Source organism: Grus americana, chromosome 6 (assembly GCF_028858705.1).
Source record: "Grus americana isolate bGruAme1 chromosome 6, bGruAme1.mat, whole genome shotgun sequence".
Lineage (NCBI taxonomy): Eukaryota > Metazoa > Chordata > Aves > Gruiformes > Gruidae > Grus > Grus americana.
This window is the reverse complement of record NC_072857.1, coordinates 8,792,621-8,805,312: the sequence shown is the minus strand read 5'-3', so window position 1 is coordinate 8,805,312 and position 12,692 is coordinate 8,792,621. Positions and strand designations below refer to the sequence as shown.

General features: G+C 41.0%; 1 protein-coding gene across 1 annotated transcript in view; it reads left to right on the top strand.

Annotated features, from left to right (window-relative positions):
* GPR39 (G protein-coupled receptor 39) overlaps positions 1-12,692 on the top strand; it is an 81,711-nt gene that overhangs the window by 66,951 nt on the left and 2,068 nt on the right. The gene's annotated exons all lie outside the window — the stretch shown is intronic.

Below are 12,692 nucleotides of genomic sequence, written 5' to 3'. Positions count from 1 at the left end.
TTGTCTTGGCAGTATAAATTGCTCCAGCAACCTCATAATTTTGATCTGCAATCATTTTGCTCCACTAGCTTATGGCAGTGCACAAACCAAACACTCGCTTTCTTTTTAGACCGGGCTGGCTACTGGTGTACTGATCTCAGAGTAACTTTGGAGCTGAGGGGTTTATGAGGTGCCAGGTGCACCAAAATGTGGATTAAAAATTAAAGCCAGAAGAGAGAACATCCCTTTATAAGAGAACATCCCTTTATAAGAGAACATCCAATGTTTCCATTCCTGTTTTTATTTTCCTTTCAGCACTTGCCAGTTGCTATTTAAACACAAACCTATAAACCCACTATCCTGTTATAAAATGAAATATCCTGCTTTAAAAAAATGAGCAAACAAACAATAACACTATCTTTTGATTTATTGGTGAGATTTTATTTTTTCAAGCGTGATCTCTAACAAGCTTTTCTATTGTGGCTAAAAACATTGCATTGTACATAAGATTTTCTTGTTCAGATCAATTTGCTAAATTTTCATTTAGTTTCAAAGTGGTTCATTTTGTTGAGGCTTCATTTTGTTCAGACTAGCAACTCGAGAGGTTTCCTGTAGCTTAGAGAGATTGCTTTTGAATTGGTGCATTATTCAGTCATGAATTGTTTCTTTAGTATATGAGCAGCTGAGTGGGGTTCTTATTACAACTATGAGTTTGAGTGCAGAACAACTACTATTTTGGCCAAATAAATAATGTAAAATTAAGCATGAGTCTTCATAGTACGCTGTGATGCTTTTCTACGCTGTGTGCATTGGGGTTTTTTTTAAGTACTTAGCAAAAACCTCCTGTAGGGCATGGTAATATGATTGACTGCACAGAGAATTTAAAAAATAATACAGTATATTGTAGAAATATGGCTACACTAGTAAGAACTGAAACCGGTTCCCTATTATCAAAAGATGCAAGTGAGTAAATTTTGGTCTTTGTGATCAGCTAATTAAATAGGTCTTCAGCTGCATTCAGCAGCTGATCCTGTTGTGATGTTCCAAGTGAGTGTAACAGGATTTCTGCAATCACTGAGGTAATGAGGTGGCGTAGGGTAGCAGAGCAAGTGCAATCCCAGTGTTATGCACCAGCTTTTTAAAATATGGTTTTCCTCTGTGTTGTTTCTTGTTGTTTACCAGTGTACATGATTGCTTTCACCTACCTTGAATTAGTTTCCACCTCTGCAGGATTTTTTTGTGCGATAAAGTTAACTTGGGTAAATGGAAAGCAGTAGGAAAGAAATGTCTGGGGTTTTGTCTCTGGATTTAGGGAGATTCTGGAGATGGAAGATTCTTGTAACAAATCAGGTGACATTATTTGCTTAGTGTGTGGCAGAGAATTAGAGGACCTTGTGTGTTCCAGCTGCCTTAGTAAAGAGATTGAGGATCCTGTCAAACCTTACAAAACTCAAGAAGAAGGTATCTAAAAATCTCTTTTCCCAAGACGTCTTAATTGATAGGTCTCAGTAGAAAAACTGATTTCAAAGTAAGAGACCATTCTGGAAAGAGGATGAGAAATGAAAGCCTAGTGGATATAGTTATGTTAATGGGGGAAGAGCAGCTACTTAATTACGTAGCAATGTCAGAAGCAATAGGATTATCTATTTCTGTCATGGTGCTGGTCAAACTGAAGACCAGCAGTTGAACTTAAGGTGCTATATAAATGTATAGGAAAGTTCCCAAATGCTTATAATTACCCTCTCAGTTGCTGTGAATTCTGATATTTAGTGATCTTCTTTCTCTCTTTCATAGTTATATATTTATTATATGTGAAAGGGTTATTGTAAAAGTCTTTTCTCCATCACTGTGGTCCTGTGCACCCAAAGCTGGAGCCAGCTGCATGAGGCTGGAAAAAGAAACGTGTTTTGTAATTTACAGTAGGGTAGATTTAGTCCTTGCTAAAATCCCCTGCATCTTCTCTGTGCTCCAGGAAACATCATATTTATCTCCAGATTCCAGAATGTAAATTAAAAGTGGCAAAACTGAATCAAATGCATTGCCACTTCTTGATTCCTCTTCTTTGTTTATAGGATTTCCTCTAAAAAGCACTGTCTTGTTCCTGTATTTTCTAGGAGAGAGGGAGGGAGCAAGCTTTCGGGTAGTTGAAGCTCTGGCTTAATTAGTTTTCTCAGGTCTGCAGTAATATGTTATAGTTCTTAGTGTTTCTCGGAAAGGTGCTACAGAAGATAGAGCGAGCTGCATGCTCCAATTCCACCTGGAATACTCTAGTTAGCTGTGGATTCACCTCAAGGAAATAAAAGAGAGTTAAAAGGCCAGCAAAAATGTACCCTGTATGGCTTGGATAAAGAAAGGACCATGCACTGTTTTTTTCTGAACTTAAAAATCATTATAAGGGAGTTTACTTCAAACAAATTACATATAAGACAATGAACTGACATCTTTTACTAATACTGAGATGCAAGACTGAAATTGCACTTGTGGAGGAGAGAAAGAAATGCTGCCTGATGTCTGCTGTGAGCTATTGCTGCGTGCCGGCTAGCTGAGACATTTTGGAAGTCCCCAGCAGCTATCTGAAAGCAAAGTGCAAATATCACAGCACAGACACAAGGCTCCCAAACCAAACGGTGCCCACGTGCTCAGCAAATCCATGCTCAGGTGTTTATTTGAATGCCATTTCACAGAGCACATTCACCTTCTCACCTGATACGGGGAGACTTTGAGTGTCACAGACTTTGAATTAGGCTGCTGCCAAGGTTGTGGGGAGGGGGAGGAATACTCTTTATCTTGTATATCTATTCCTTGAAAAGGTTTGAGAGAGGAGGTTTTGACATGTTTGCACTCATTACGATTCTCTGGACAGCTCTGAAATGTAAATAAAAGGAGATTCAGGTGTTAGCAGAGAAGAGACTTTCCTGCAATGGAAATACTACTGGTCCCCGAATAACCTTCTTGGAAGGAAGCTGCAAACAGACAGTGTTTGGCCAGGACATTTTTCTTAGTGCGATTTCAAGTAGCTTCACCACTACCCAAGGCTTTGATCCAAATTATCAAAGATTAGGCCTAATTTAAAGAATAGAACTGCCTTGTTGTGTAATAGTTACTTTATGGTTCCCCCATGATAGCCAGGACATGCTTCAAGAGTCAGACTGGAATTTGGTCTTCATTGACCTGCGGCATTGGAATTGCTGGTGCAGCTGTGTTGGAGGTGGCTGAGTCGGAGATTCTCCCTCTCCCCACCCTTTCCAAAATATAGCCATCTGCCACCCCAAAATACCTCATTTCATTTCTCACAACACTGTTTCCAGGCAAGAAAGTTTTCCTTGCTCTCCTGCAGATTATGATCCTCCTTAAACCTTAAACCGAATTGGTTCTGAAGATGTGTGAAACTTTGGCTTTCATTTGACTGCATTTGGTTATTGTTTTCCCTCTGAAGAGGAATCTGTTCAGAGCAGAAAAGGCTTACTGTTGTCAGAAAGAGCAGGCTGTCGGTGTGTTTACAAGAACGTGAGAGTCCTTCGGGCAGCCTTTCACCTGCCCATGCCAGATTTGTGGTGGATAAAAAGAAATATTTGTACTGTGTAGTTGCTTTCCTGGATGATTTTACCTGAGGATTAGCTCCTGGGGACCAGTGGCTCCAATGTGCTGGTTTGGGGGGGGGGGGGGCACCTGTTTGTACCCACAGTTTGCTGCAACAGCCTTATCCCCTCTGCTGCCCTCTTACACCACACTGCGCCCCCCCCCACGCTGCAGCCTCCACCCGCCTTTCCTTTGGCAGAAACGTACCTTCTGATCGAGACAGCCAGCCTCCCCCATATCAATAAATAGATAAAATATGTTATGATAGAAGAGTTGCAAAGGCAAGCCATATGCAGTGAGGGTTAGCTCCAGAAAGAGTTTGGGTATGCATGTAACTTGTGGCTAGATTGTAAATGAGAGTGAAGGAAGAAACAGGAGGTTTGATCCAATGCAGCACTCTCACTCATTTTCCTCCCATCAAGGGAAACTGAGGTACCAGTGTCTTACCGGACTGACACAGTCACCTTCCTCAGGGACAGAGGAGAACAATAAATTGGCCTTCAGTCCCAAAGCTCAGCCACTGAGCTGTCAGCCATTGTGCCACTGGTGCTACACCTGCCTTCGTACAGCTTTGCTCTTCCACTCCTTGCATCCCGCTGCTTCTTGCGGGTTTTGGTGTAGAATTTAGGTAACTGCATGTAATTTTTATGGCAATTTGCCTTGGTTTCTCTTCTCACTTGGGCTGCTGAACATAAACTCCAATAGCATTTGTTTTTTAAAGCAGCTGGCAAGCCATGATCTTGCTACCATTTGTGCATCAGTAATTCCATTTTCGTCTCGCTACAAAACAGCAAGTTTTCTTCCTTTGAGGGTTTTTGGTACAAGAATCTGACTTGGAGATTGATGATATCTTTCTTGTTTAGGAAGAGCTTTACTGATTCCCCCATGATGATCAGTTCCATATAACATATAGCTCAAGCTTGTCTTTCTGGCAGAGCTCACAAGTATCTTATGTATCTGCTGAGCTAATATATTGTCGTTCTGTATTTGTATTCTGCAGTTGATTGTTCAATGATTTCTTCTGCTGAATTGCAATAGATGAGCTGTTTAATGTTGCAACGGCTGATTTTGTAAAGTAAAAACAAAAAAACCCCTCTCAATTCCAAATTGTGTTTGCTAGTTAGAACGCAGAATTTAAATGAGATTTATATGAAAGATGTATTTTTTCCATTGTTTCGCCAATGCAGAAAGAAAACAAGTCTTCATTCTTTCTAAACGAAAATCAAAGCAACCATGGCAAGAATTTGTTTTGCAAGGAAGAAGCGTCAATAAAAACTAAACCTGTTCTACACAGAGTCCATATTAGTGTTTTTTAAAAATCCTTTCTCAATGCAGAAATACCAGTCTCCAATAAGCATGTCTTTTCTGACAGCTGGAATGTTAAAGTTTCTAAAAATAATCAGTTTAAAATATACTTCTTTTACCATGGTATGTCTTCTGGTGCTGAGTCTATGTATATTTCCAAAACATTCTTGATCTTCTTTTCACCAAAGTAGCCCTGATTTAAAATTTCTTTTATGTTTTTACTGGAGAATTGTTGTAGTGAATGGAACTGAATGTCTCAAATATTGTAGCTTTTATTGACAGACCACATGAGATGGGCACCTAAATGAGAGTCGACCATTGCTTCAAATGCTAAGTTGGTAATTACTGTAAGGTGTGATGATTTCATGACTGTTTACCCACCTACGTGGAGGAAAGCACCAAAAAGGACAAGGGAGTATATGAAATTCTCCATTTAGCTCTTACATTTTGCAGCTGCCTTGGCTGTGCAGTGACCAACTTGCTTCATCCACAGAGTTAGGGTCCCCATACAAGTGCTGCTCATATTCAGTAACAATACTTGTGTCATGAAATTTCCTTGAGTATTTTTAGCTTTTTACTAGTGTTTGCACTGTGAAATGGCAGTATTTAAAAATGTTTGAGAAGCAAAACTTGACCCTGCTAAGAACTGAAGATAATTGTCAGATATTTTAAATTGCTAAGAAGTAAAACTGTTAACACTCGTGTCCTCACTAATTACATTCTGCATATCTGTGTTCCCCTGACAACTTCTGATGCATGTGGTATCACTCTACCTAATGGCTGAGGGCTGTTAATTGACAGTGTGAAGCAAAAATAGCTTATTCCTCTCAAGAGCTCTGTTTGCCGTGGCTTGTAGAGAAGTGCGTGTGAGATGGGATCCCCGGAAGCTGTTATGTTGTAGTGCTGCAGAGTCAGAAAAGATTTTGCTGTAGTGGCCTGTAAGTCCCAGCTGGATGGATCAATGATACACAGGCTTGAAGCTTTGGTTCAGCTCAACGTAAGTGTCTCATAATCTTCTCCTTGTTTAATGGGAATGTTCGTGTTTCTCAACCCAATATGCTGTTTATCACTTGTAGAGGACTGAAGTACAACAGAGCATCATCACTTCAAGAAAGTGCAGGTATTCTTCTGGGCAGGTTCCTTCAGCATTAGTTTCTATTAGAGATCAGATTGCTGGAAACACAAAATTCACCTCACCCTTTACCATGGAGTAGCTGATGTGATACTGCTGGGCTGCATCCAGCCTAGAGCAGCTCTGTGTTGATAGTCAAGAAGAAATGTGTGTAGCGGAGCAGGGAGGACCTGAACTGAGCAAACTGTTGGGTGATGCAGGGATTTCATCCAGAGACAGGAGTTGTGGGCACACTGTTGTTTTTTTGTCATTGGGTCAAAACCTCTGACAAGCCAGTTTGGTCTCAATGATCTCATAGCAGCATTAAGGTTATTTGAGAGGGCCAGGGTGCAGGCCAATCCAAGTGAGAAGATATACACTTCAGCTTCTGCTAACACCTCCTGAGTCTAAGTGATGATTTATATTGTCATGTAGTCACCTGTGAAATGAAGTATCAAAAGCAGCTGCAGGTGGTTTTCTGATGCCAAGAGGTGTGACATACTTCTCAATATGCCTGACAACCCCAGTTATCTATGGAAACTTTTAGTAAGGCTAAAGGTAAATTCCCCATGTTGTCCGTGCCCCATGCTTGAATGCATTGCTGTTTTGAGGAAAGAATGGCTGTTTACAGGAAGAATGCATGCATCACTTTAGCATTTGTGATTTAGCGAGACCGTTAATGGTGTCTTCAGTTGGAAGACAGACAACTTTATGTGCGACAGAACAGCAACAGATTTATTAAAACCTTGCAGCTTTGGCTCATTTATTGCCCCAAGAGGCAGCTTGGTTCTTCTCAGTGCCTTTCATTTATCGCACCACTTTGTGGGACAGTGCTATCCTATCACCGAAATGTGCTCACTAATGAGACACAGCCTCATTGTACAGCCCTGGTGAGGCCAGGAGATCATCATGAACACTAGATGGACCCAAATCCTTCTGAAGTCTATGGGAATTACTGGTCCATTAGTTTTTTGCTGGAAGCTGTTGACAGAATCAGATGTACAGCTCTTTGTCCCAGGCCACATGCTTAAGCCTTCCAACAGTATTTATAAAGATAACTAGTTCGTTACTGGCTTCTGTTCAGTTTAAACCCATTCTGAGAAGGGCTGCAGGTTGTTTGCCAGAGCCTCTCTGTGAGTGCTTGGAGATTTGCCTGCTTGTGCTAGTGACAAAAATGTTTTCTTGCTGCCTCCTTTATCCTTGGTATCTTACAATACCAGCACAGGTAGGAGCAGGGGCTGGATTTTTATCTGTTTGGCTTCGCCAGTGGAACTCCTGTGTATGTGGTCTATACGTGAGGTGGCTCCACAGCAAAGGCAGTAAGTTGCTGATGTGCAGCGATGAGGAAACTCCTGTTCTCTGAGGAGGCTGCATGCTTAGCAGCCAGCCCAGATTCAGTGTCAGATCCCAAAGTGAGCCTGAGATCTCTGGTGGTTAGAAAAACTCTGATGGGGAAAGCACTGCGAGATATATGCTGGCCATTTCTTCTCTTCTCCCTGAGTTACTGCCTGGGTAGGGATAGTTTACTTATTGCTTCCTTCCCTTCCAGAGAAGAATTTTTTAAAGGCAAATCTGTGATTCTTAAAGTTGAGGATAAAAGGAACAGAGTTGCTGAATAATTTGAGTTTATACAAAATGTATGTAGTGATGCACATATTGACTTGTTTCGGTGAATATCAAAATTTATTGTCCCTCGAACTAAATATTGACACAGACAAAGCAGTATCAATATTTATCTCTCAGGTTAATACATTTTTATATTCACCTCAACATACATCAATATGTGCTTATGATTATTATAATGTTTGTCCTTCAGCAGAAGAAACTTGCCTGTGGTTGAGAAAGAAAGGGGAGGTTTATATTAGTATTCTTTTCCCGTTTTAAACTTCATCAAGTGCTTTATCCTGCACATGGAGCACACTGCAGCCCTCATTCAAGCAAAACACTTATTGATGGTTGTGACACTATGCACTGAATACAGGATTGCATGATTGATTTTTGGGAAATGTGAAGTTAACTGTCACTAGTGGAAGGGGCAGCAAACCCACCATTTCTGTTTTATAGCCTAGCTGTTTGGTGGCGCTTCCTGCAGTAACTCTGTAACTAAGAGCGAGCTCAACAGCTCACAGAAATGGAGGTGTAGCATAGAGTGCAGGACACAAATTGACACGACTTTGAGTCAGAGATCCAGCTGTGAATCGCTGCCTATGAAATGATGCCGTTAGCATTGAGCAGAGGGACACCTGCAGATCTGTTAGGAACCTTATGGTAAGCTTATCTCATGCCAGTGCTACATGTGGCACTCTGTCTGCACGCCAGCTGGAACTTTATTTATGGGCAGTCTTTAATACCATGGAGAACACAGAGGCCTATTTGGGCCTTTTGCATTTGTTCCAAGCAAGTGTGTGTAGGCGAGAAGAGTATGGCCACTTCACTGTCCCTGAAGGATTATCCTTCCAATATGTCCCATCATCTTTTTTATCCTAATTCTAGATCTCAGAGAACAAGAAGACAAAGGTTTCTTAGCTAGATGATGAGGGCAGGCTGCAGAGAAAGGGTGCAGGGATGATGGCACTGAATGTAGCAAGACTTGTTTGGGGTCTGCAAAGGCCTTTTAGCAGACGATTTACGCTATAGGGACCCATTTATGTGGGGATACTAGCTCTGGCAGTTAGGCAGAAACATGGTAAGTTCCACAGAAGAACTGAAGAAATGCTGCTGTTTCTCTCTGGCTCTTGCTTTTAAACCTGCTGACCTTAAACACAAGAGAGATGAAGGGACAGGCAATAACCAGTCTGGGAGCAGTAGTAAAAGGTGTGTTCCTCTCCCCCCTCCCCCCCCCCCCCCGCTCATCAACAGCTAGTTGCTGTTGGTCAGAGATATAGAGGGGTTTGAGTCACATATTGATCTGAACGGTGGCTGAACATCAGATACTCACCAGAAGCTGTTAAAGGCTGAAAGTTTGGATCTGCAATTCTACCCAGCTGCTGGTAGACCAGAGAAACTTCTCCAAACTCTTACCTGCCAGAAGATGCACCAGTAGGAAATCCTTGACGCTGGAGACCAAAGACAGTCCCCTCCTTGAGGCGCTCCAGCCTTCCTCAGTTTAACATCAGGTCAGAGGAAGCGCAGTCGGCGTCAGTCCTGCTGCAGACGGCATTGCCGAGCAGTGTCAACAGCCATTCAGTATCATTCTGGTTGGTTTCTTTGCTGCACTTACAAGTCAGAGTTGCAGCAATGAAAGTAACAGCTGTTTGTAAACTGACATTTAAATGACAATTGCCAGTAGTCAATAAGCATATGGTAGCTGACTTCTCACATGCAGACAACTGCAGCATCAGAGGCAGGGAGCAGCTGCAGATGCTGGAAGACAGCATTGCATTGATCTGCAGTTGGGAAGGTCATCTCAGTGATTGAAAACTGCATTTTGTGGCTTGCATTTTTTCTTAAAAGCTAGAAAGACAATAACCTAATGACTTTGGTCCCTGTTTCTAATGAAAAGCAAGATTTTTGAATCCTGGTTAAATAATAACACAAATACATGCTAAAACACCACCTCCTGAAAGTCACATTCTTAATTAGTACTGGAGTCTTTGCTTTTTCCTTCTCCCAAGTTAGTAGTGACTGATATTATGACCATCAAGAATCTGACTAGTGAGAAGATGTATTTGCTTGTGTTTTCAAAGCTGTTTGTAGCAGAATCAAATGGGGACCAAGTGCTTTCCTCATGATTGTTATTGCTTTATGATGGTAAACTTAATAATGAAGGATGGTCTCAGTATTTTCCTCTTTTGGGAGCCAATACCTCTGATGCACAGTTGGAAGACTTTGTGACTAAGGCATAGGACATTAATGTCACGTTATACCTTTGAGTATAGTTGGGCCAAGTACATGAATGTGAAATGAGCACTAAAAAAAAAGTCTCCCTCGGAACCAACTGCATCACTGCCTGCACTTGACTCATAACTCAGTAACCATATGCTTATATTCCACTGACAATTGCCATTTAAATGTCAGTTTACAAGCAGATGTTGAGAACCCGCCTTTGTGCCATTAATTAAATCACAGAAAAGCAAAGTCAGAGGTTTAACACTGCTTAGGCTAACTGTGATAAGAGTAGCAGCAGAGTCCAGCCGACCTTGACGCACCAGGGCGGTCAGGGTTAGGTGCCACGGGCAAAGCGGCATGTACCTGAGGCCACCACAACAGCCTCGGTTAACGAGCTATGGCAGCCAAATAAAGTGTGGTGTTGGTATTTCCTAGTGACAATGATAATTTTGTAGACAATTCCAAGTTTTGTGGACGGCTGGCAGTGGCCAGGATAGAAGGGAAATGTTGGACTATAAGAGGAGACAGATTTAAGTGCTCAGGTACAGAAAAAAAAAGACAGAAATCTATTCAGTAGAAGAACAAGCAAAATCAGGAAGGGTGGAGGAGGAAGCCCTCTCTACTCCACCAGACATTTGCATGTGTGTAAAATCCTTCTCAATAAAGTTCATAATGAATTTAATTTGGTCTCCTATGGCCCAGAGGAATGTTCTGAGTAATAAAAAAGTATTGCTAAGGGACAGATGACTGCCAAACTCCTATCCTGTGACAGCAATGTGTATTTATATTATTGGCACTCAAACATTAGGTTTATTTTACTACATAAATGATCCTTTGTCACATATTAAGAATTAATACTGTAAGATCAACTTTTGGGAAGTTACAATGACAATTCCCAAATTTAAATCATTGTTAAATTTGTATGCTTTATTTTTAGAGGTTTGAGGTGGAAGATTTTTTTCAGATTAAAATAGTAGTTGAACATGGTAATTCCTGTTTTGGGTAAATGATTTTGTGGCTGGTTTCTGGCTTAGCTTTATCAAAATGGTTTTAGTCAAGGATCTTTTCAAGTCTGTCTTTTTTTTTTTTTTTTGTACCTTGAAATATCTACACCAATGTTAAATGAATTGTAAGCTCAAACACTTACCTAAAGGTTGAGACATATTCACTTGCACATAGTCAAGTAGACAACACAAGTCCTCCTGGCTTCTAATGCACTCTTGATGATTACACCAAGTGATTCAAATACATGTGGGAAGTTTTAAGCACCAGTGATGGAGGCCACTGGACCACAGCATTAATTTGTTTATGAACACAATTATTCAATGGAAGATAAATCTCTGCTCTCATCTAGTGTGTCACTTCTGCACAATAGTCAGGAAAATGGGGGAAAAAAAATGGAACTACTGATTTTTGTCACTTTAATAAAAAGGAGTGGAAGGGAAAGCTGGATATGAGATGAAATGTGAAGGAGTTTAATTCCTAGCAGGCAGCAAGCTCAAGGGAAGAATGCATCAGTACTGGAACAAGATGCAGGTTGGTTTACATTCAAGCTAGAACAGTGTTCTTTATGCACCCTCTGCACATTACAGTACAACGGCAAACTTCTACATCCTGTGTACAAGTTCAGATTGATGGCAGCAGTGATTCAGTCAGCATATTAAATATTTTAATGTCTGAACATCGAGCTTTTCTTCTGATGCTCTTCAGTTTACTTCATACCTCCATATCAAGTGTGAACAGTTGGAAAAAATATTGTGACTTTTTCAGCATGTTTATTTACACAGTGCATCTCCTTTGAATCAACAAGCATTTTTTCCAAGTGTAAGAATGAACAATTACTCATCCCTGGGAAACAACAAAGTTTTACAGACACATCCTCGCACTCCCCGAAAGACTAGCCTCACACTGCTGTGCAAGGGCAGAAGCAGTTCGTTTTTCATCACATAACAAAATATTCAGTTCCGCAGAACAAAAGAAGAATGCAAGGGGGATCTTAAGCATTTGGCAGTTTGAACTAAAAAGAAAGGTCAATGGCAAAGAATTCAGATACAAGCAAAAAATCAGACATCTTGGAGCACTGCATTTGAGCTTAAAACTGAATGCACACATTGTTTGCTCACAGTTTTTCACAGCAGCATTCATAATTTAGGAAACTATTAATCAGCATGACGAAGTATCCTGTTTATAACAGTGAACAACAAAATTACACCAGAGACCTTATTTTCTTTTCCCTTGAAAGAGAGCATCTGGTAAAATGTGACGAGAATTCTGCAGCCCCAGGTTTGCGGACTGTGCGCTTAAGTTGCACAGGACAAAAGCCACATCAGAGCAGAAGCATCCTTTCGCTGCCGTTTGATAAGGCCTGTCACAAGTCACTGCTCTGGGCCCCTTATTTTCTGTTGGTCCGTGCCAGGACTGCTATCCCTGTGTTTGTTATGCTGACCGCAGAGAAAAAAAAACACCGAAGGCTAGAAAATTTGTAGGACTAATACAAAATTCAGATCAGCTTATGACAGAGACACAAGAGGTACTGAAAAATGAGGCAAGGCGGCAGGGGATGAGTAAGGCAGCCAAGCACAGGGGTATGGGATTGTGTAGGAATGGGAATGAGAATAAAAGAGGCTGTGGCTGAGGAGAGTTACAGTAGTTGAAGAACAGAAAAGGGCAAAGGTAGATACATTTATCACCTGCCTACTAAGAACAGCCCTCCAGGGCTCCTAATCTAGTGCTGTAAGTTTAAGATATGCTACTTCTTCATCCTACCAAAATTACTGGGACATTAAGTGATTGCAGAAGCAAATGATCAAAAAGACAACTTTTATTTGGTATCTCATTCAGTGAGATCATAAATTTGTTAAAAGTAATTATAGCTTTCATTAAGAAATTT